This window comes from Lissotriton helveticus, chromosome 7 (assembly GCF_964261635.1).
Source record: "Lissotriton helveticus chromosome 7, aLisHel1.1, whole genome shotgun sequence".
Classification (NCBI taxonomy): Eukaryota; Metazoa; Chordata; class Amphibia; order Caudata; family Salamandridae; genus Lissotriton; species Lissotriton helveticus.
In genome coordinates this window covers 1,498,295,301-1,498,317,938 of record NC_136068.1, presented here as the reverse complement: position 1 = coordinate 1,498,317,938, position 22,638 = coordinate 1,498,295,301, and positions in this window count along the sequence as shown.

Below are 22,638 nucleotides of genomic sequence, written 5' to 3'. Positions count from 1 at the left end.
TGGTGCCCATGTAAGAGCGGCCTGAGCGTCCTCTGACACTGAATGATGAGTGTTGGAGTCTGAGAATGGTCCCGGGTCTGCACGAGAAGAGCACAATATCTGTAGTGTTTGCCGCAGAGGAGAGATACGGTGCACTGCCTTGAGACATTGAGACTTTTTGAATGAGCTATGAGTGTTTGCCAGGAGGGCACTCCAACAGATACTGAGCATCAGAGCATGGGAGGCCTGAATCCAAAGGCCCATGCAACAACGGGAGCAGACTTGATTGGACAATAGAAGCCTGCCAGAGAGGCTTTTTGAACAGACTATGGGCATAGTTGGTTTCACAAGAGGTTTCCGTGTGATTGTATGACTAAGTGTTAGGAGAATGATTTTATTGTTCAACTGGCATTATTTTTAAGTACATTCTGTTTAGTAAAAGCAGAATAAAGTCCATTTCCTGTTGAAGAGTATCCCCTTTTCACCTCAGAGCATTAATGAGGGTCACCATTGTTTCACTTGAACATATAATAAATTACAGAAAATGCATAGGAAGACCTACAGTGTTACTAGATAATTTTAGGATTTACTTTTTGCTTAGGGTTGTGAAAAATTATGATTTCATTTGTAATAGCGGTCACTACTTTGTCTATATGTTCTTAATGACGTGTTTTCTAGTGTTTTTTAAACATGGCATTGTCTTTTATGGGTGGGATTGTTTTTGCTGCCCAATTCACATCTGTACCCACCTCCCAACCTATGTCTCTTCCTACTTCTACTTCTTTGCATTCTTTCCAGATTTTACCTGAACATGGACTAGTTAGGAGGTCAGAGTTTACTGATAATTCCTTTTGTACAGTTTCTGCATCGACACCAGTTAGTAGTGAACATCACTAATTGTTGGTCCTGCCATATATGGCCTTTGTGCTACTGCGTGTGTAAGGAGACCTGTCCCGAGAGAGTCGCTAAGTAATAGGTTATGCTTCAGCAACATCTTGATGATTTGATAAATATAGACCTGGACTCAGACTAGCGTGAGTATAGGTTATTGCCTATGTAAGGGCAAAAGGAGCGTCTGTGGTACTGAAATTTCTGGACTCGTGTAATAAACATTGTCGTAGCATGACGATTTTTATATCAAAAGACCGAGAATGGCTAGTACACTATGTACAAGCATTTTCGTCATATTCCAGTAACGATTTCACCTCGAAATCGTCATTTTCGTACTGAACCCTAGGCTTCCATTTTGTGAACGGCAGCAATTTTGTGGATTGACCTTACAGTAGGCCCTCACTGTGGCAGAACAAGTATTTAAGGACATAACCTTAGCATGGGTTTGTGCTGACTCCTGCATGACCTGGCGAAAGCTGACTCCCTTGCCCAAGGCTGACCTCGTTGAGCCAGTTCCTTGTTAGGCAGCTGGTCAGATAGAGATCAAAGAGCAGGACATTGCAATGTTTATTGTACACGCACACACCCCTTTATCTTGCTCCTATCTGTTTCTGTTCCTTCTTTATGGTCTATTTATGATGTGGGCTGCGGGCCTTTTCATTATGGGTCTTGTCCAGCTTGTCTAAAGAAGAATGTTTATTATGGGTTTGTTTGATGATTAATTTTGGGCTGGACAAACTGAAAAGAGGGTTTGTCATCATACAGTGTGCACGTCCTGGGAGTGACCAACAATAATGTACTTCAAAGAGAAAATGTGTGCCTAGGGCATAATAAATGGTATAAAAGGTCTGTGCTGAGACCATCCAGCAGACTGCCTCATTCAATTGCTAAGGCAGTTGGGTGACGTAGCCTCACTTAATTGTATTTAATAAAGATGTCTTTTTCATATTTTCAGAGTCTGTGCCAAGTTCTTGTTATATTAGTTAAGTATTCCCTGAGAGCGAAATTTTTGAGTTCTTCAGTTGGCGCCCTAACGCGGGAATCATCAGAGAAGTGACTTTCTGTGGGAGTGATCATGCCAGGAGACTGAAATGAACTGAGGAGGACAGAGCAAGATTCTACTAAGAAGGTACTCTGTGCACGGGGATTCTGGAGATTCTTTGATTCTGCAGCCCAGTATATTTCTGATCTTTCTGATTTTTGATCCTCCACATGATGTCACTCCTGACTGATAACCTTTTTGGCGTGAGTATTCTTAAAAAGACCATTGGGTCATGTAGAACTTGACAGTTAGAATCTGGATAATATTTTGATTAGTAAAAGTAAGAGTTAAGTATAAGTGGGTCGCTCCCAGTCCTTTGTTCTTTGATTCTTTGATTTTGATTGGTTCTTAGTTTGATTTGTCTTTAGTTTTTATTTGAATATTGCAATTTTCGAAAACCGAGGGTCTTGTATATTTACGAGTGTATCGATAGAGATAGCCCCTTGAAGTTTGAAGCTAGATTAGTGAGCTATAAGATGCCTGATCTTAGCGAATTTGGAGATTTGTGTTGGCCAACTTTGTATACGTTTGGATTAGCCGGCTTTCCCTAGTGGGGATATCTAAATAGGTTTAGTTTAAAAAAAAACATATTTCTTCCTTGGTGATTTTGTATCCCCAGGGAATTAAAATATGACATAATACAAAACAAGGATCCTTTGTTCTGCGCAGTTTTATTGAATGGAGATATGCAGAACGATTTTTGGTGTTCTGCCAGCCAAAGCTAGTGAATTAAGTGTATTGTGGCTTCGTGCACATACAGCAGTCTGTTGGGCTATGTTTTTTGCAGTCTATTGGAACCCTATTGCGACGTGCTTCTTGTAAATATGACTCACAGCTAGTATTTACAAATGGCTTTGTTTTCGTCCTGAGTGTTGATTTGTGGGTTCAATGTGTGTTTCAATGTCTATGTGGTTTTTCTCATTACTGTAACTTCAGTAATAGCTTACAGCGCTGTATTGTGTGTCCTGAGTGTTTAAATCTTTTCTCTTTATGTCTGCAATAAGCTCAATGTGTTTGTAGGTTTCTTGATGTTTTCAGTCTGTTAAGTAAAATGTCAGATTAATTAATATTAAGTAAAAATTAAATAACACTCCAGCAATTTTCTATGTCACATGCTAAAAATGGCTATGTGTTGCTATTTAATTTACAGACTAAGCAAAAACGCATATGTGCAAACTGTTAAATGCTTAAAATAGATAAGTTAAAATTCACATTCACTAGGAATATGAAGGGCCTCAAAAATAATTGTGCCTTTGGTAGCAAAACAAATTTGTAGCGTTTTTTAAAGGCAAACACTTCAGCTAGAGTAAATTTTTTCTTGCTAGATTTAAATGCATCTTTTTGCACGCGCATTTTTAAAACTTGAAATGTCTGTTTTCAGTAAAACTGAAAGCGTGCTCAGGTTTCAGCACTCTTTCAGGTTTCAGCCTTTCCTGCCTTAAGGCAGCAGATATTTAGCCCAGGACTTAGCCGTTAGTTAATCACAGTTGGCCTTTTTCATTTCAGAGTAGTGTTTTAGAGGGTTACAAAAATAAGGTTCACCACTTTGTATCACTGGAAGACATTCCAAATGGGGTTTTCTTCTCTTTAAGCATTTTTTTTCAAAGTATATTATTTGGTTCTGTCGCTAAATACTGATTGTCCTTTAAAAATGGCGCGAAAAATGTCATGTTTTAAGTTAGGCCTTTTGTGCGTAGGCGCATAAACGAATGCATCTAAAAATGATAGGCAAGGGATGCAGCTTACCTTTATATGTGGAGTTATCATAAAAACAGATAATTGGTTTCATTGAACGAAAAATTATTAATTATGGAAAAATTATTTGAGAAAAAATAAGTGCTTTTTAAAATCGTTTTTTGATATTTATAAAGCTCAATACTCATACTATGACCTCCTAGTATTAAAATTTGATTTAAATTATGTGTTATGGTGTAATTAGGTAATTTGCATGTTGGTTTTCACTTGGCGCAGGCGTAAAAAACTAATTTTTCCAAGGATTTACATGAGATATGACTAATGTCTAATATCTGTAACGTGTAAAGAACATCCTGAGGATGATTAATATGTAAAACAATTATAGGATATTTATTTTTAAGTGCCCCAAAGATAAAAGTCGAAATTGAGGTAAATGGGTTTTTAACACAGATTCTTGTCATTTAACATAGTGAAAAAGTGTCTCTGGCTTCAGTAAATGCATACATTTGGGTATAATACAAACTTGCGGGTTGTTATTGAGGTTGTTTTTCATAGCTCAGTGAGCCAATGTGCCCGGTGCAGAGGTTTGTGTTTAATATCAGGGTTGAAGGTTCTAACTTTAGCGGGGCCCATTTAGACGTTAGGTGGTTAAAATGAGTACCATTGTATAGGGTGGTAGCAAGCATTTGTTCTAAAAACTGGTATGTGTGAACCCTTCACAGTAAATGTAGTAGGCCTTCTGTCTCTGTCATGTTGGCATTGTGACCTTTTAAATTCGAGCCTTGTCTCTGTGAAATGCAGAATAACATTGCTAAACAGGCCTCTGAAAGGTGGAATTTCTGGTTCAAAGTTAAAGACTTAATTCCAAAGAGAAATATAAATAGAGGTTTCTTGAAAGGTTTCTTTAAAAGTCCCAACATCATGACATTTGTATTTCTGCTCTAAAAAAATAATGTCTGCTAGTACAGAAAACGAAGTGTTGCAATACGTCTTAGACAAAAAAAAATAAGATGCAGCCTTTTACTAAAATTTTGAAACCTACATGAATAAGTAAGAAAGATTTGCCAATTAAGAAGTTTTTTTTTATAATGGAGATTGTGGCACAAGGCTAATTCTAGGTGTCAGGGAAAGGATTTTACATCTAAAAGTTAAAAATGTTGCAAGGTGACTGACAAGATGGTAACAGTTAAGTAATGGAAATTTATTTTTGTGTTTGTTAATGTGTATCATGTTTTGTCTTCTGCTTAAATGTTACAATTGATGTTATTATAAGAAATGTCTCTCTTTTGTGTGCTGTGTATTTTTTTCCTTTTCGCTTCTGTTCACAGATCATTCATGGAATGCTCTGGGGAATTTTATGCCAAGACATGTGAGTTTGGTTGGTTGAAATGAGATGGGTTTTTTTTTTGTTTTTTTTACGCAACTCCTTTGAAAAGAAATGTCCATGCGTTTTTCATGTTTGTGTATTTTGTTCTATCATGAATTGTTCTTACTGGTTCTGTGTGTCCGAAAGTTGTATTTGACAGCAGATACCCACTATTGGTGATCTACCGTCAAACAGGAGGGTATCCTTACACGGTATTATGCGTCACCACTCATTTATATATGCTACGTTTTACAGCGAGTATATCTGATGGCTTGACGTCCGTTTTGTTTGTTTTTGCATGTTTTATGTTGTATGTTGCTGCTTAAGAAATTATTACAAATTCACCCGTGTTGTTGTGACATGTATGACGATACGTGTCGCTGTCAACAGTTGGGTAAAATTTTCGCTGATACTAAAATTCACAGATATGATTTTTCCTTTTTTCATATTGTGAACCAGACAGACAACACTTAAGCAGTGTATGTCAAATTTGGCTATAAGTATTGAAGAAAAATAAACAGCAAATTGTGTCATTTGTTGTCACGATACTGCCCTTTCCTGTAAGGAACAGGCAGCCCTAAAATTATATATCCTGATTGGACGTAAGGATAAATTATAGATTTGTGACTCTTGTAACATAGTGACCTAATTTCTATATCACATTAGTCAGTTTTATTCTGCTTCCTAAGTGGCCTTCCTATGGCTCTGGACCGTAAAAGAAACCAGGTTTCATTTTTTGTCACATGCCTGACTATCACCCAAGCACATCAGGCCTAGTTATTGGGGATTTTTAGCTGTGTCCTATTCTCTTTTCCGTATTCCTTTCACCAGTCAGCTTTTATTATTATCAGTGTATTGTTCAGGTTCGCACTTTCAGATTGCAGTAATGTACCATGGACCCCCATTTTATGTATAATTCCCTGTTGCATAACTAGACTGGTTTCTAAGAATTTTCTTTAGACCTATTCTGATGTTTTTCCAGTCTGACTGTTAGGACTGTTAGGACTGATTAACTGACTCAATACTATAGTAAGATAAGCTTTCCACCTCAATAGGAGACACATTACGTTTTTTTAATATGACAAATTCAATGCCTATTCTAAAATTGTTTTTTAGTCTTTTTTTACTGCTTTAATTTTTGATGGACCAGATGTATTATAAATAATGGAAATACCAGGACTCTCTAGTTCTTGTCTTTTGTTCCCACATCTTGATCATTAGCTTTTGCATTGCATAGTCCCACCTGATGCACAATTATTATGATAACATGAATGTGATCCCGCTTTTGAGATGTTCTAGATGAGGAAGTTAGGAACACCTATGTGTATCATTGAGATAAAATGTGTTTGCCCCATGAGACATGCCACTATGTGTGAGGACATCCATTCAGATAGAATTCCCATGTCGCTATGATGATGAAAGATATGCTCTCACACGGAAACCCAATTGAAGAGCCTAGAGGCACTGTTTTGCCTATTACCTTTGTTTTTGTATTGCCTTTGAGAATGACAGTGTATTTCAACACAGAATTGTCCCATGGCGTGTGGCCACTCCTTTGAAGATCGCAGGCCACCTGTTTGCCGTCCCCTTGTTGTACAATGAACTGTTTAAAGCATCGCACTTGCTTCATCAGAAGGCGTGCAACATCAGAAAAGAAGAAGGAGCTGGTTTTGCCACAGTCCCTTGAGATTTCAGTGCAAAAGAGCGCCTGTTATGTGCTGGTTAACCTCTGACAGTGTGCAGTCCCTTGAGCCCCTTGGCCTGAGTTTTGGCCACGCACCCTTTTTTTCCCTTGTTTCAACGGAAGTGCAGTGCACCGGAGGATCCAAGAGCGGCAAAAGGCACTCCATTCTGGTGCCCATGTAAGAGCGGCCTGAGCGTCCTCTGACACTGAATGATGAGTGTTGGAGTCTGAGAATGGTCCCGGGTCTGCACGAGAAGAGCACAATATCTGTAGTGTCTGCCGCAGAGGAGAGATACTGTGCACTGCCTTGAGACATTGAGACTTTTTGAATGAGCTATGAGTGTTTGCCAGGAGGGCACTCCAACAGATACTGAGCATCAGAGCATGGGAGGCCTGAATCCAAAGGCCCATGCAACAACGGGAGCAGACTTGATTGGACAATAGAAGCCTGCCAGAGAGGCTTTTTGAACAGACTATGGGCATAGTTGGTTTCACAAGAGGTTTCCGTGTGATTGTATGACTAAGTGTTAGGAGAATGATTTTATTGTTCAACTGGCATTATTTTTAAGTAGATTCTGTTTAGTAAAAGCAGAATAAAGTCCATTTCCTGTGGAAGAGTATCCCCTTTTCACCTCAGAGCATTAATGAGGGTCACCATTGTTTCACTTGAACATATAATAAATTACAGAAAATGCATAGGAAGACCTACAGTGTTACTAGATAATTTTAGGATTTACTTTTTGCTTAGGGTTGTGAAAAATTATGATTTCATTTGTAATAGCGGTCACTACTTTGTCTATATGTTCTTAATGACGTGTTTTCTAGTGTTTTTTAAACATGGCATTGTCTTTTATGGGTGGGATTGTTTTTGCTGCCCAATTCACATCTGTACCCACCTCCCAACCTATGTCTCTTCCTACTTCTACTTCTTTGCATTCTTTCCAGATTTTACCTGAACATGGACTAGTTAGGAGGTCAGAGTTTACTGATAATTCCTTTTGTACAGTTTCTGCATCGACACCAGTTAGTAGTGAACATCACTAATTGTTGGTCCTGCCATATATGGCCTTTGTGCTACTGCGTGTGTAAGGAGACCTGTCCCGAGAGAGTCGCTAAGTAATAGGTTATGCTTCAGCAACATCTTGATGATTTGATAAATATAGACCTGGACTCAGACTAGCCTGAGTATAGGTTATTGCCTATGTAAGGGCAAAAGGAGCGTCTGTGGTACTGAAATTTCTGGACTCGTGTAATAAACTTTGTCGTAGCATGACGATTTTTATATCAAAAGACCGAGAATGGCTAGTACACTATGTACAAGCATTTTCGTCATATTCCAGTAACAATTTCACCTCGAAATCGTCATTTTCGTACTGAACCCTTGGCTTCCATTTTGTGAACGGCAGCCATTTTGTGGATTGACCTTACTGTAGGCCCTCACTGTGGCAGAACAAGTATTTAAGGACATAACCTTAGCATGGGTTTGTGCTGACTCCTGCATGACCTGGCGAAAGCTGACTCCCTTGCCCAAGGCTGACCTCGTTGAGCCAGTTCCTTGTTAGGTAGCTGGTCAGATAGAGATCAAAGAGCAGGACATTGCAATGTTTATTGTACACGCACACACCCCTTTATCTTGCTCCTATCTGTTTCTGTTCCTTCTTTATGGTCTATTTATGATGTGGGCTGCGGGCCTTTTCATTATGGGTCTTGTCCAGCTTGTCTAAAGAAGAATGTTTATTATGGGTTTGTTTGATGATTAATTTTGGGCTGGACAAACTGAAAAGTGGGTTTGTCATCATACAGTGTGCACGTCCTGGGAGTGACCAACAATAATGTACTTCAAAGAGAAAATGTGTGCCTAGGGCATAATAAATGGTATAAAAGGTCTGTGCTGAGACCATTCAGCAGACTGCCTCATTCAATTGCTAAGGCAGTTGGGTGACGTAGCCTCACTTAATTGTATTTAATAAAGATGTATTTTTCATATTTTCAGAGTCTGTGCCAAGTTCTTGTTATATTAGTTAAGTATTCCCTGAGAGCGAAATTTTCGAGTTCTTCAGATGAAAGACATTTCCCTTTATCTAAAAGACAAGCACTAGACTGGACAATACATTAATACATTATTATATCTGTGGATAGACTGCTGAGTTCTGATCTCTTGCACTACACACTGTCCCCCTGACAAGCCTTTGACTTGTTTTCTTTACTAACCTGAGAGTCAAGTGTAGAAAGCTTGTGCTTACCCCATGTGCAGAGCCATAGCAGAATGGACACTATTTGCAAATGATTCAACCACAATGGCCGAGGCACAGTAGCCCCTGTTTTCATTGTGGGCTCAATAACGGGATCTGGCAAGTTCACTTTTAAGGAAAGTTAGAGGAATATTTGACTTTCTGCTTGGTCTGCGTAAAATCTTTCTTCTCAGGTTCAGAGGTTTTTAAATTAATTATTGTAGAGCTTGCCATGCCTTTGTACAGGGCCAACTTTAGTGCTGGTGGTGCCCTGTGCGAAAATGTCTGTGGCGCCCCCCCAATGACCACCTCTGCCACGGATTCCCTCACCACCGCCCTGTCACAGTGCCCCACAAGACTCCAGAACCACCATCTCTCGGATTCATTTAGTTTTATAGCACCACTCATACCAGTGTAAGGTGTCAGAGCACTTTACATCACACACACATTTAACAGTGACATTCATAGGTGTGTAAACCAGTGTATAGCAAATGTTACATCAGGCAGGACTACACGGTGTAGTGTAGGAGTAACATGACATCGATACTGGTGGGCAATATAGTTTAAGAGTCCTTATTCTGGAAAACCACAAATTCTAAATTTAAAATGTAACACCATTGTTAGGGGTTCTCTTTAAAAACAATAATTGTTTTCCACCCAAATAAACCCTTTTGGCAAGGTTAGGATAATGAAAGACTAGGTAAAAAAAACATATAGCTCTAACATAATACTTGCAGCTTACAAGAAGCTCTTTGATGTCAGTTAATAGCTCAATGTTCTATATTATGAATTTGACTTACAAAAGACATGTAACAAAAGGAGATCTCTTACAGAAGCAGTAACCCACTGACCTATTTACATTACATCCACTTTGTTATCTGCATGGAACACATTCTTAGCTGGCAGTTTTTTAAACCCTCTGCACTACCTCTGCATGAGTCAAAATATTTGCTCTAGACCAACCTTCCTCTCTTTCCAGGAACACAATAAATTACCAGAGTTATCTTAACGTTTTAATTGATGCCTACAAAAATTGCTGGAGGCCAGGAACGCACCAGTAGGTTGGTGCTTTTAAAATGATAATATTACTTGTAAAAATGACGCCCCCACCCCAAGTCAGCGCCCAGTGCGGTGGCACTGATCCCTCCGCCCTAGAGCTGTAAATAAGTGACCCGGTCTCTTAATAGAAAACTGGCTGGGCTGGAGGGGAAGATAAGAAACCTCAAGACAACTCAATCTGGGAATTTGGAGAGGATGACATAGAGAGATTAGCAGCCCTCAACTGGGATTATCCTGGTGCAACCAATGCACTAGGGAAATACCACTTCAATTAAAAGTACAGTACTTTACATTGACGGTAATACATTCTGGCGAGGCATACGATTAGGAAGAAGGCCTGGGCGATATCAGAAAAATATTCCTAGACTCTATATTATATCATACCTGGTCAGAATTAGGAGCTAATGAGGCAATTAGAGGCTCTCTGTACTGTAGCAAGACACATATATGACCTAGCAAGAAGCCATCACTCAGCAAAAGGTTTGATTGGCAAATTTGAATGCGACCCTTTTAGACCTGGCATATATTGGCGTGTTTCCCCTGTCTTTTTTTCATTCTGACCTCCTGGTTTTGACTCTGTCTTTGCTGGTTAAGTGTCCATGCACACTTTCCCACTGCTGTCCAGTGTTAAAGTGCAAGTGCTCCTATTGTAAATTGTATTATAGATTGGTGCTTCCACGATTGGCATATTTGATTTACTGGTAAGTCCCTAGTAAAGTGAACTGAGAGTGCCAGGGCCTGTATTTCAAATGCTGCCAGTGGGCCTACATCACTGATTGTGTCAGCCACATCAGCAGCCTTTCAAAGGGTTCACAGACCTACCACTACAGTGTCTGCACACAGGTTTTACTGCCATGTCGACTTGGCAAGTGCACCCACATTGCTAAACCCTAACCTTCCATTTTATTACATGCATATCACCCCTAAGGTAGGCCCAAGGTACCCCTAGGGGGAGGGTGCAGTGTAGGTGAAAGGTCGGACCTTTACTGGTGTGGTAACATGTCTGGAAAGTGAAATACAGTGCAATTTGTTTTCACTGTTGAAAGGCTATTTGTCCCATAGGATAAAATGGGCAATACTTGGTAAACATTTTATGAGTATATCTTCCCATTGGGACAAGATAGAGAAATGGAGTTCAGTATGCCTGAACTCAGAATGTAGAAATGCATCTTTTGGTAAAGATGATTTTTATGTTCTGTGTTTGAAAATACCACTTTTAGAAAGTAGGTTTTTTCTTGCTTAGCCATCCTGTGTGCCTCTGCTGGCTTGTGGATTGGCTGTCTGGCTTTGGAGTGACGGGCTGGCGATGTTCATTCCCTTCAGATAGCCACTGGGGGTGGGGGGTTGAGATGTGTCCCGCCTTTCCTGGGTGAGTCAGGGCTGGGCTGAATAGACCTGGGCTGCATAGAGTAGTAGGAGGAGATTCTTTGCACCTGAATGGGCCTGTTCTGCCTTTGAAAATGCTGTCCCCACCTCCTGCCAGGAAGCTGGGCCAGAGAGGACCAAACTGGTTTGGACTGAGCACAGACATACCCTTCCAAAGAGAACAAAGAGAAACTGAGTATAACTATGGGGCCCAGACACCAGAACTTTAGAACTCGCTTGGATCAAGGAACCTGCTAAGAAAAATAACTGGAAGTACTGCCCCTGTGCCGTGTTGACGCTTTGCTGGGTTGGCCCGCAGTTGCTGCTTCTGCCTTGGGCATTGAAAGGACTGGACTGAAATTGTTTTACTTGTCGCTGAGTTTCTCAAAGGGCTTTAAATAGAGCTTGCCTCCTGTTCACGAAGTCTCAGGGACAGCAAAGACTTCACTTACCGCTGGGTACTACCTCTGGAAATGTGAGTTTCAGTTGCCACAGAGGAGGAAAGCAGCCGACACTGTCACCGACACCTCTGCTGGCTCCGTGCACTGAGGGCACCACTCCACTTCGCACCACAACCCTGGTGTCACTGCCAGCAGCGCCGGCACCACTGAGCCGCTGCAGGCACCGCAATCCGCACCGCCTCGCTTCTCTCCGCCACCCTTTCCTCGCCGAAGACGTTGCTGCATGCTAACCTTGATACCTTTGACTGCACCATGGATTGGGGACACCGCTCGTGAGTCACATAACGCACCGCCCTGTCCCACACTGCAGTCAGGGCCAACCGACGCCAGCTCCCATCAACCGACACTGCATATTGCACCATGACCTGTCAGTACCACAACGAGCACTGCCTCACTCTGCACCGCAGCCCTGGTCTCATTGACGCCACTGGACAACCGGCACCGAGCCGCTGCCTGTAACATGACTTGAGAGTACCGCACGCCGCACCGCTATGCTTCACATCGCAACCGCGATGGTTGCCACGACCGGCCCGCATGGACGCAGTCGGCCGGACCCAAAGGTACTCTTTACAAGTCTGCTGACACAAATACCAGTCCGCATTGACACAGTCGGACGGAATTGTTGGATTCTGTTGTTTTCAGCACCGCTGTAGCTCCCAGACGGAGCTACCAGCTTTAAGGAACTGTGTTTTAAAGTCATTCTTGCTAAATTCTTATTTTTGATTACTGTAAGTTGGTCTTCCATTGTTTTGGTCTTGTTTGCACCAATAAATATTGGTTATTTTTCTAAAATTGGTGTGGTGTCCTTTTGTAGTGTTTTCACTGCATTATTGTATGTTATGTGTAAATGCTTCACACACTGCCTCTGAGATAAGTCTGATGGCTTGTGCCAAGCTACCAACAGGGTGAGCAGTTTTTTTTTAAAGTAATGTGTCCCCCTTATCCTGACTAGAAGGAAGGGTCCCTATTTTCAAACCATTGTAAACAAGAGACCCCCATTTCTAACAGGCCCTTAATAAAGCACCTATTGGGGATACACTGGATATTGAACTACACCACATGTGTCAGATATTGATTGCACCTCCTTTGTTTATACTGTACAATGAGGCAAATACACAGGGCTGCCGTGCAGATTCTGTGTATCACTCAATAACATCGGTTCTTACAAACACTAACAAAAATCAAGTCAAATGCACATTGTTCTGCCCTCTTTCACTGTGATCCTGACTTGCTCAGCAAACTAATTCCTAGTAAACTAAATGTTATATGGTCGGATACTCTAAACTACTTGTACTTGTACATTTGGATTACATGTAGAAACACTTTTATTAAGTGCTAACCACTTCTGCACCTTTCAAAAGGTGGTTTTGCATGCATTCAGGCCCCAATGTGCTAAGGTGGTATCACAAAACAATTGCTGTTTTCTGAACACCCACTGCCATGTGACCCCACCCTCATCTTTCACGCAACTCATATACTAAATGCCAGCATTTTCATTTTTTAAAACAGTTCCCGTCCCTTTAAGGGACAGGTGCTGCTTTAAAAAACAGCATTTACGATGCAATAGGTCTCGCATTTGTTGGAGTTGGAACTATTGCCATTGTAAATGGCACTGTTTTTTATTTATGCTTTTTAAGCAACTATAAGCTATAAGCTTTTATAGCAACTGTACAGTAGAGCTATGGCTATATTAACGCAATTGGAATTGCATGCTGCACTAGCACTAACCGACATCAGATGGTTCCCAATTGGGCCACCTTACATGGGGTAAACATAACATAAACACAGCTCACCACACTGACATTGAAGATCTCAATCCTACATTATCAGAAATGATCCTTAGTTAAGAAATGTGTCCCAGTGGCCAAACATGCATTAAAAAAGGAAATTAGTGTGGCATGTTTATCAAAACTGACTTTTCTAGCGAACAGAGTGAAATGCATTCTGTTTCACTTTTCATATGGGCTGTTACAAAACTGCGACTCTCTTCATTTGCATCACTTCATTCATTCTATGTAAAAATATTCCAAGCTAAGAAGAGGTCTAGTGCATGCAGTATCCTTGGTCCCACCTTGGACCTCTATCAGTGGCCATAAGCAGTACTTGCATTAGAGGTAACTCAAAATACATGTATCCGTGGCCCTTTTACATTACATGCATCCATAGTTCCTTTCATTGCATGCATCTGTGGCTCCTTAAGGTACATCCATTAGTGGCCCAGCAGTCATGAGGATCAATAATATTCCTACAAAATCAAATCAAAGGGACGAGACGTAGAATATGACTGAAAATCAGCGTAAGTAATTGACATAGAGTCAAGTGGGCTCAATATTATCAGAGATTAAATGTCGAGTAAATACTCATTAGTTTTATAATTTTGAACAACTGTTCTATTGGCCATGAACCATACTTACAGCAACACAATGTATCATCGGCCATCTTTGGTACTACAGCTTGCATATTTTAGGTAACAAATGCAAATCTGTCTTCAGATATTAGGTTTAAAGCCTGATACAAACCTACTCAATCTATCAACTCTTAACTTTGAAATCTTTGTAAGTATTTTACCTTTAATGGTCCAATACCTGTACCATGTCTTGGAGCTCATATTTCACTGGGAATGTGAAGGGTTATGCTGTATGCACTGTAGCAGCGAAATACCCAGTGATGGCTTTGAGGCGCTTTGTAAATGATGTTGGAACTCACAGGGAGGAGCGCAGAGGGTGAGTTCCCGACCCTTCTCTCCAACTCCTTCCTCTGAAGACAAGATCCCTGACTCATGTTTAAATTTAAGCAAAGTCTAGCGGGGTAGGAGTGTCAACAGACGAAATCTCATTGCATAATTGCAGCTCCTACCAGGACGAATGGAGGATACATCTCACTTAACATAGAACTTGCTCTGCTTTCCAAACTCCGTCCTTGGGTGTATAGTTACAAAGCACAAAAAAATAAATGATATTGCTTTGTTGCTAGGTTCTAATTAAAATAAATAATTTTAATTGTGAACACTTGGCCTATTGAGGGTATTGGTGTTTTGTTCTGGTGATTGATTGGTTTGGATGTGAGTGAGTGTCTGGTCAAAATTATCTGCCCAAAGGGGGATTCTCTTTCTGACTACGGTTGGGACTACAGCCAGTGACATGGTATTGCCTCTGAGGCAGCCGCGGCAGTATGCTCCGGAGGTCACAGACAAGGTCTGAGCTGCAGGACAGTTTCCAATTACAGAACAGTCCGCACATCCACAGTAAATGCTCATGTTTCCATTAATACTATTCAGATAACATGATGCTCTTTGTGAGCGGGAAGGTTTTATCGAACGGAACGCTTTTAAAAGTGGTTTTAAGAAGACGTTTAAACTTGGGAGGAACGGGGAGGGGGAGTACAGGAGGGAGTAAGGTTGTGGGAAGGATGGGCATGCCAGGAAAAGGAATGAGACACAGTAACAAAAATAAGACGCGAGGACGCTATTGTTTATTGTTAAACAAAAAAAGTTGAGTTGGGCGACCGGCGCGCAACAAGACGTGCAGCCACCATGACTGATTGTTTTGATTAGTTTGAGCCCCCAAGACATACTGTGGGAGGTAGTAGTGATTTGGAGCCAGATAATACATGACACGCTGTAATCTTAGTGCACAGTCAGAGACATAAGTTATAAAAGAACAGCACGGGCGCAACAGGACAATTCAGCGCCGCAGAGCAAATACTTTCTGTTGCTATATTCAGATAACATGACGCTGTTTGTGAGCGGGCCAGTTTTATCGAACAGAAAACTTTTAAAAGTGCTTTTAAGAAGAAGTTTAAATATGCGAGGAAAGGAGAGGGGGAGTACAGGGGGGAGTGAGGTGGTGGGAGGGAAGGGCACGCCAGGAAATGGAATGAGACGCAGGAACAACAAGGCGGCTTGACTGAAGGAAGTGGCAGTTGGACTCAGGAGCTGAGCTTTGTCCCAAAAAAAAGTTCCTACACCAAGTAATAAAGGGTAGGGTGTCACGCCGCCAGTAAAGCATCCAGTTCAGGTGGGCGGGGATAAAACTGGACGGGGTGGTAACTGGGAGGGACTTAAAAGCCTAGCAAAGAATAGGAAGCCAGGGTTTAGCATAGGGAATGACGCTAGCAAATCAAAATAAGGGGCGGAGCCTACATTCCACTACTGCATTCGTATCGATTACAAGAAGGACTCGCATGGCGAGAGCAGCGCATGTGCGCTGCAAACGCCAGGCGAGACCTAATGACATTTGGTGACTGGCACTGTGCGAGCACGCAGTAGTCTCCAGGACTACCCCAATGCTGCCTGCCATTATGTACACGGTGGAAGCTGTCTCAGACAGTTTTCACTTTGCGAGGTCTCACCACCCCTTTTTCCCAAGCCAGTAACAATCGAGTGGTGTGTGACCTCAGTTGCAGAGGCAAAGCATTTATACACCACATGGCAAATTGCAAAGGATGGGGGTAGCCTTCAGATGCTACCTTTCTTTTACGATTCATTATATGTTGCAAATTGCAGTTTCGGGCTGGGCTGTTCCTATTGGAGCAGGACCAAGTCTGATTTACAGATGTCTGGGTCTAATCTGAGGTGGCATGGCAGGCTAAAAAGCAATGGACTGGAATGTGGCCCTGAGTAATCACCAGCAGCTGAGAATAATTCAGGTATTTCAGCCATCACTTTTTTGTGTTATTCATTGTAATGCCCTTCCAAAAAGCCACAGAGTAATATCAATAGATGCAAAAGTAGAAATATTGTTTTTAAAAAATTGACCTAAGTAAGTGTTTTTAGTGTCATAATAAAAAAATTTACCTCCTCATGAAGTCATTCAGAATAACTCTGCAGGCAGTCAATCAACAATAAGGAATACATCATGGCTGACTGAATACATTTTGAAAGTACTTGGAACCACAAAGGGCCTTAGCCTCAAAGCACAGCTAGTCATATAATGGATGTTGGGTAAGCTTAATATCGCAATTTACAACAACACTGTTTCCAATAAATCTTCAAAATGTAAAATAAATGTTCACTGGAAGATAGAAAAGATCACTTAATTAAAACAAAAACCGTCTTTCCTCATAATCCTACAAAAACATAGTCGATGAAAAATGGTAAAGGAAAAGATAGCAAAACGTACAGGAAAATATGATACATAAAGCGTGTCTATATAATCAAAATGTTCCTATGTATTTTATGGCTGCAGCTCAAAAATACTTCGTCCCACTGTGATGTAAGTGGAGCAGAGCGATCTGCTATCATTGTCCTGAACTTGTTTTCCTTTGGGCAGGATAGCGAGAAAACCATCCCTTAACTGGTCGTGGGCAATATATAGAATACGGAGAGAAAGTTGCAACATTAAGTGATTCGTTTTCAGGGGGGTTTCCCAAATGCACTAAAATCCAACAAGAACAGGGCTCAACACATCTTCCTGATAAACTTCTACTTCAGAATTGTTTCCGCTCGTCAGTGTTTGGTTGTGCATTTCCATTTTTGCTAATATTTGTGGCCCAGGACTTTTAAGTCTCACCTACCTGACAGCACAAACTGTGTTGCTGTGAAAGACCTATTGTGGGCCTAGAGTCTGCCCATTGCTTGCCATTGGTTGGCCAATATATCAGTCTCATTAGCTTACTTTATATTCATGGCTTACTCTTCTGTGTTTATTCTTACCCTAGGGAATATTTACTTGTGTCCTTCCACTGCTTACTTTTCGGGAACTGTATTTTGCTTTTTGGTTAAGCACTCAATGAAAGTGCATGTGCTTTCCAGTTGTGTATGCAATGTTGATCTCTCTCTTCCAGTTGCTTTTCCCTGCTCCTTCTGTGTTGTGCTTACCCTCATATGTTTGATCCCCTTTGATTTACTTTCTCTCTTGTGTACTTCTCCCTCGAGAGTTGTTTCTCCTCCCACACCCTGTCGCTGCCCACTGTCACCCCCTCACTCCTCGCCACTGCCCCTTCCACTCCTCATGGATTTTCCCCTACCTTCCCTCTGCTGTCACTGCCCTCTGTAGATCCTTCTGTCTTTCATGGACAACCCCTCCAACCCCTCCAACCCTCTTTCTCCCCGTCACTGTTGCCCCATCTACCCTCGTGCAGGCTGTCCCTGGTAACCCCTCACACCTCCTTGGCACCTCCTTGGCACCCCTGATCCCTGTCCTCAGGCTCAAAAGTCATTCCCCCCTCATACCCTCTGTTTCTGCCCATCCCACCATTGCACTTTCCATTGCCGCCCCACCCCAATCACTTTTTATTTTTATCTATTTTTTTTTTTTTGTGAAGGACAAAGCAGCAAATTGCCTTAAAAGTGCTTTTGCACTACACACACACACACACATATATATATATATAACAAAATTGAAACCCGTCTATATCGAAAGACTACAGCGGGTAATGCAATTTTGCATGCCCGTAGCGCTCATCCTGCTCACACCATCAGCAGTATCCCCTATGGGGAATTTATACGCATTTGCAGGATATGCAGCGATAAAGATTCCCTTGACATGTGTCTCCATGAGTCTAAACAACGCTTCATTAACAGAGGCTACTCCGACCACATTTTGGAAAGAGCCCTTCAGAAAGTTTGCTCACTTGATCGCAAGACACTACTAGCATCCAAGATTTCCAACACTTCCATCTCTGAATGTACTGTGAGGCTTATAACCAACTTTAGCACACAGGAAAGAAAGATCAGACGCATTATTTGCACGGAATGGCCCATAATAATGACGGATGTCATCCTTGGGCCATTGCTTCCCAATTCACCTAACATAACATTCAGAAGGGCGCCTTCCATGCGTGATGCACTCGACAGACCGATGCCTGAGGGTCCTACCAAAAAGAGTCTTGTCAATAGAACAGGTTTTTTTAAATGCACCTCCTGTCGGGCTTGCACTTTTGCCAAGAACAGTACACACTATGTCACAGCTTTTAGTACAACACCTATTCCCATTCGTGAATATCTCACTTGTAGGTCTGAGTTCGTTGTATATAAATTGAAATGTACTTGCAATCTTGAGTACATTGGAAGTACTAAGCTTCCCGTACACCAACGTATTCTGCAGCACATTCGTGCGATTGTGAACAGTGATAACATTTGCAAGACATTTCCGCTCAGTGCATGACAAAAAGCTCAAAGATTTTGAATACACGGTTTTGTGTTCTGTACCTCAACCCGGCCGGGGTGGGGACCGTATGAAGCTACTCAGGCAGAAGGAATCACATCTAATACTGTCCTTAGATACCAAGGCCCCTAATGGGCTGAATTTAACAGAAGACCTGAGCAATTTCTTATGATCTGTTCTTTTTATTGCAATGTACCTGGTCCTCATTAATTTCTATGATGTTCTCAAGTTCTTGTTATCTTCAAGATTTCTTTCATCTCTGTTTTCTATTATATTGTTTTCACCTCTTGGTTGGCCGCGTGGTTGTACCATTTTGTTGATTCAGTCCCGTCTGGTGATTACCTTTAATATATAAACTAAACCAAACTAAACTTGTAAACTTGTAGAGCGCAAATTGCTGCCCGGAGGCGTCCAAGCACTAAGATAACCAGAACCTACCGGTAAGCAGAGGAGAGGGAAGCTGGAGGTTAGTGGGGAGAAGAGAACAGGAAAGTCTTTAATTGTTTACGAAACACAGTGAGGTTGGGATTGGCTCTGAGATGAAGTGGCAGAGTGTTCCAGATTTTGGACGCATTGTAGGCGAACGTCCTTCCGCCAGATCTGGTTCTTTTTATTCTTGGCGCCACTGCTAAAAAGGTCTGGCTGGAGCGAAGGCTTCGGTTGGGAATGTAGTGAGTAACTAAGTCACGGGTGATGCTGGGGCCTGTGTCCCAGAACGCTTGATGGGCTATGCACATTGCTTTAAAAAGAACTCTCTGCCAAACCGGTAGCCAGTGAAGGCTAGCCAGTCCGGCCCTCACTGATTGTCTACGAGGGATCTTGAGTAGTAAGCGCACTGCGCAGTTCTGCACAATCTGCAATCTGCAGTCTGCGTAGGGTGTACTCTGGGGCGCCGAGATAGAGCACATTGTTGAAATCGAGGCATTAGTGTATGAGACCTTGTATGGCCACCTGTTTGGCTTCCGTGGGGAGGAGGGGGAAGATTTTATTTAACATCCTCATGATGCCAAAACAGGTGGCTGATAGTTTTGTGGCTTGAACGTTGAAGGACAGAGATCTGTCCAGCCACACTCCGAGGTTCTTGATATTGTTTTTGGGGGGTGGGGGGGGACCTAGACAGGGGGGCCACAGAGAGGGGGGAGGCCAAGATCTGAAAGGCCTAGGAGCATCAGCTCAGTTTTGTCCCCGTTCAACTTCAGGGATGATGAGGACATCCAGGTCTTCACTTCCTCTAGGCATTCTCTAAGCTCGCCTGGCGCAGGCCGGTTTGCCTCCTGCGCCAGTGAGACCACCAACTGCGTGTCGTCCACATAGGAGATGATCTTAACTCCAAATGGGCAGACGACATCAGCCAGTGGCCTCATATACAGATTGAAGAGTGCGGGGCTTAGAGAAGAGCCCTGAGGAACTCCGCACTTTAGAGGTCTGCTAGAGGACACGGACTCGCCCTCAAAGACTTTAAAGGATCTGTTCTCCAGAAAAGATTTAAACCATGCCCAGGCTTTGTCCTTAATCCCAGCGCAGGACAGGCGGTCCAGTAGGGTGTCATGGTTGACCGTATCAAATGCCGCGCTTAGATCAAGGAGGATCACTGCCACTGATCCTCCTTGATCCAGGATTTTTCTAGCTTCCTCGGTGACCATGAGGAGAGCGGTCTCAGTCCCGTGTTTCGGTCTGAAGCCCGTCTGGGTGGGATCTAATACGTGATGATCTTCCAGGAAATTCACTAGCTGTTGGTTAATATATTTTTCTAAGACCTTGCTCACCCATGGGAGCAGAGAGATGGGACGATAGTTGGCCAAGTCAGACGGGTCTAAATTGGGTTTCTTGAGTAGCGACCTGACCATGGCCTGTTTCCAGACGGTTGGTACAGTGCTGGAGGTGATGGATGCGTTTAGTACCTCCCTGATGAAGGGCAGGGTGATCTGGGATGCCGCCATTAAAATTTCAGGTGGGGCAGGATCCTCCGGCGATCCGGATTTGACACTGTGAGCTAGTGTTTCAAGGGTAGTGAGGTTCAGTGTGGGGAAATAGGTCAGGGTATGTTGAGAAAGGGAAGGGGGGGAGGCTGGGGGGATGTTGGGTTGGATTGATGAGTTGATTTTTTTGGGGGGGGGCTGAATAAATAGTGTTTACTTTCTGGTAAAAAAACTCAGCAACATTATTGCAGTGAGTGACAGATTTCTCGACCTGCAACGCAGGGGGGGGGGGTTCGTTAATTTTTTAATGATCTGGAAGATCTCCTTAGGTTTAGACTTGGACTGCAGAATTTTATCGGCGAAATAAGTGGCCTGGGCTGCTTTTATTTGAGCTTTGTACTCGCCGATAGATTCTCGGTAGCGAGTTTTGTTGTCTGCCGAGTCATCTAGACGCCAGCGTCTTTCCGACCTTCAACAAAGACGTTTCTTATCCCTAAGAGCCTGCGTATACCAAGGGGCAGATTTGTGGGAGCGCTTCAGCACAGTCTTGCTCATAGGGAGAGTCGCGTCGAGGGTGTGAGTGGTCCAGTTGACAAAGGCCTGATTTGCTAGGGCAGGGTCCTCCTGATCCCCGGGTTGAGAGCTGGCAAGTTTCATAGACCAGTTGTCAACCTCGAGGCGCGACCAGGCTCGCCTAAGCCTTGTAGTGGGGGCGGGTGGCTGTGGTTTGAGCGATCTCCAGCTGAAGGGGACCAGAAGGTGGTCTGTCCAGGGCAGGGGGATTGCTGGGCCTACTAGGAGGTCGGAACAGTTACTGAAGATAGGGTCCAGTAGGTGGCCTTTGGTATGAGTAGGGGTGGTGACACGTTGGATGAGTTGCAGGGCTGCTAGATTGTCTGACAAGGTGGCGGCTGTGTGGTCAGACGGGGAGTAGAATTGAAAATTAAGGTCACCTAGCAAGGTGAAGTTAGAGGAGGTGCTGACTCTATCGGCCCCACTGGATGGGAGTATTTCGTGGAACTGCTTGGGGGGGCCGGGAGGGCGGTAAATAAGAGTGCCAGAGAAACAACTGTTAGGTGAGAGTTCGATGTTAAAGCCAATACTTTCGCAGTCCGGAATGGTTTCAGGGGTAACTCGGCAGTGGTATTGTTCCTTGTAGATGATAGCCAGGCCTCCTCCTCTCCCTATTGGTCGGTCTTGCCGTGTGATTTGGAAGTCAGGCGGGAGCGCATCTACTATCATGGGATCGGACTTGGAGGTGAGCCAGGTTTCCGTCAGGAACAATATATCAGGGGTGTGTTCCTCTAAAAACAGAGCCATTTGCTTGGGCAAGGAGCGGCAGTTTAGTAGGAACATGCGACAGTTGTGTGTGGGCATAGGGCAAGGTTTGGGCTTGAGAGGGAGGAAGCAGGTGGGGCAGGTTTGCGGCAGGGCCTCGGCTTGAAAGATATGCCGGGTGCAGACACTGGCGGAGGGCCTTAGTCCATAGAGTGTTTCCAAGGTATAGCATCTGTGCTGTGATGGCTGAGATGCAGGGGGAGTGGCCCGGTGCCCGGACTCCGCGCGGACGAGCGCAGACGAGCTTGCCTCGTCCGCTGCGCCTCCGGCACATGCACATGTTTGTAGCGAGAGGGCAGTGCAGGGGGCATGGCCTCGAGTGGGCGAGTCCCAGTCAGGGCAAGGGGAGTACAGCTGGCGGGAAAACCGGCGATTTCGCCCTACCCAGCGCTCATTTTCCAACGAGAAAGGGTGCCTGCACACAGTAATCGTGCAACAGGGAAGGTGAGTGCGATTAATAACCAAGTGAAATTTTCAACTTTTTTAACAATAAAATGCTCGA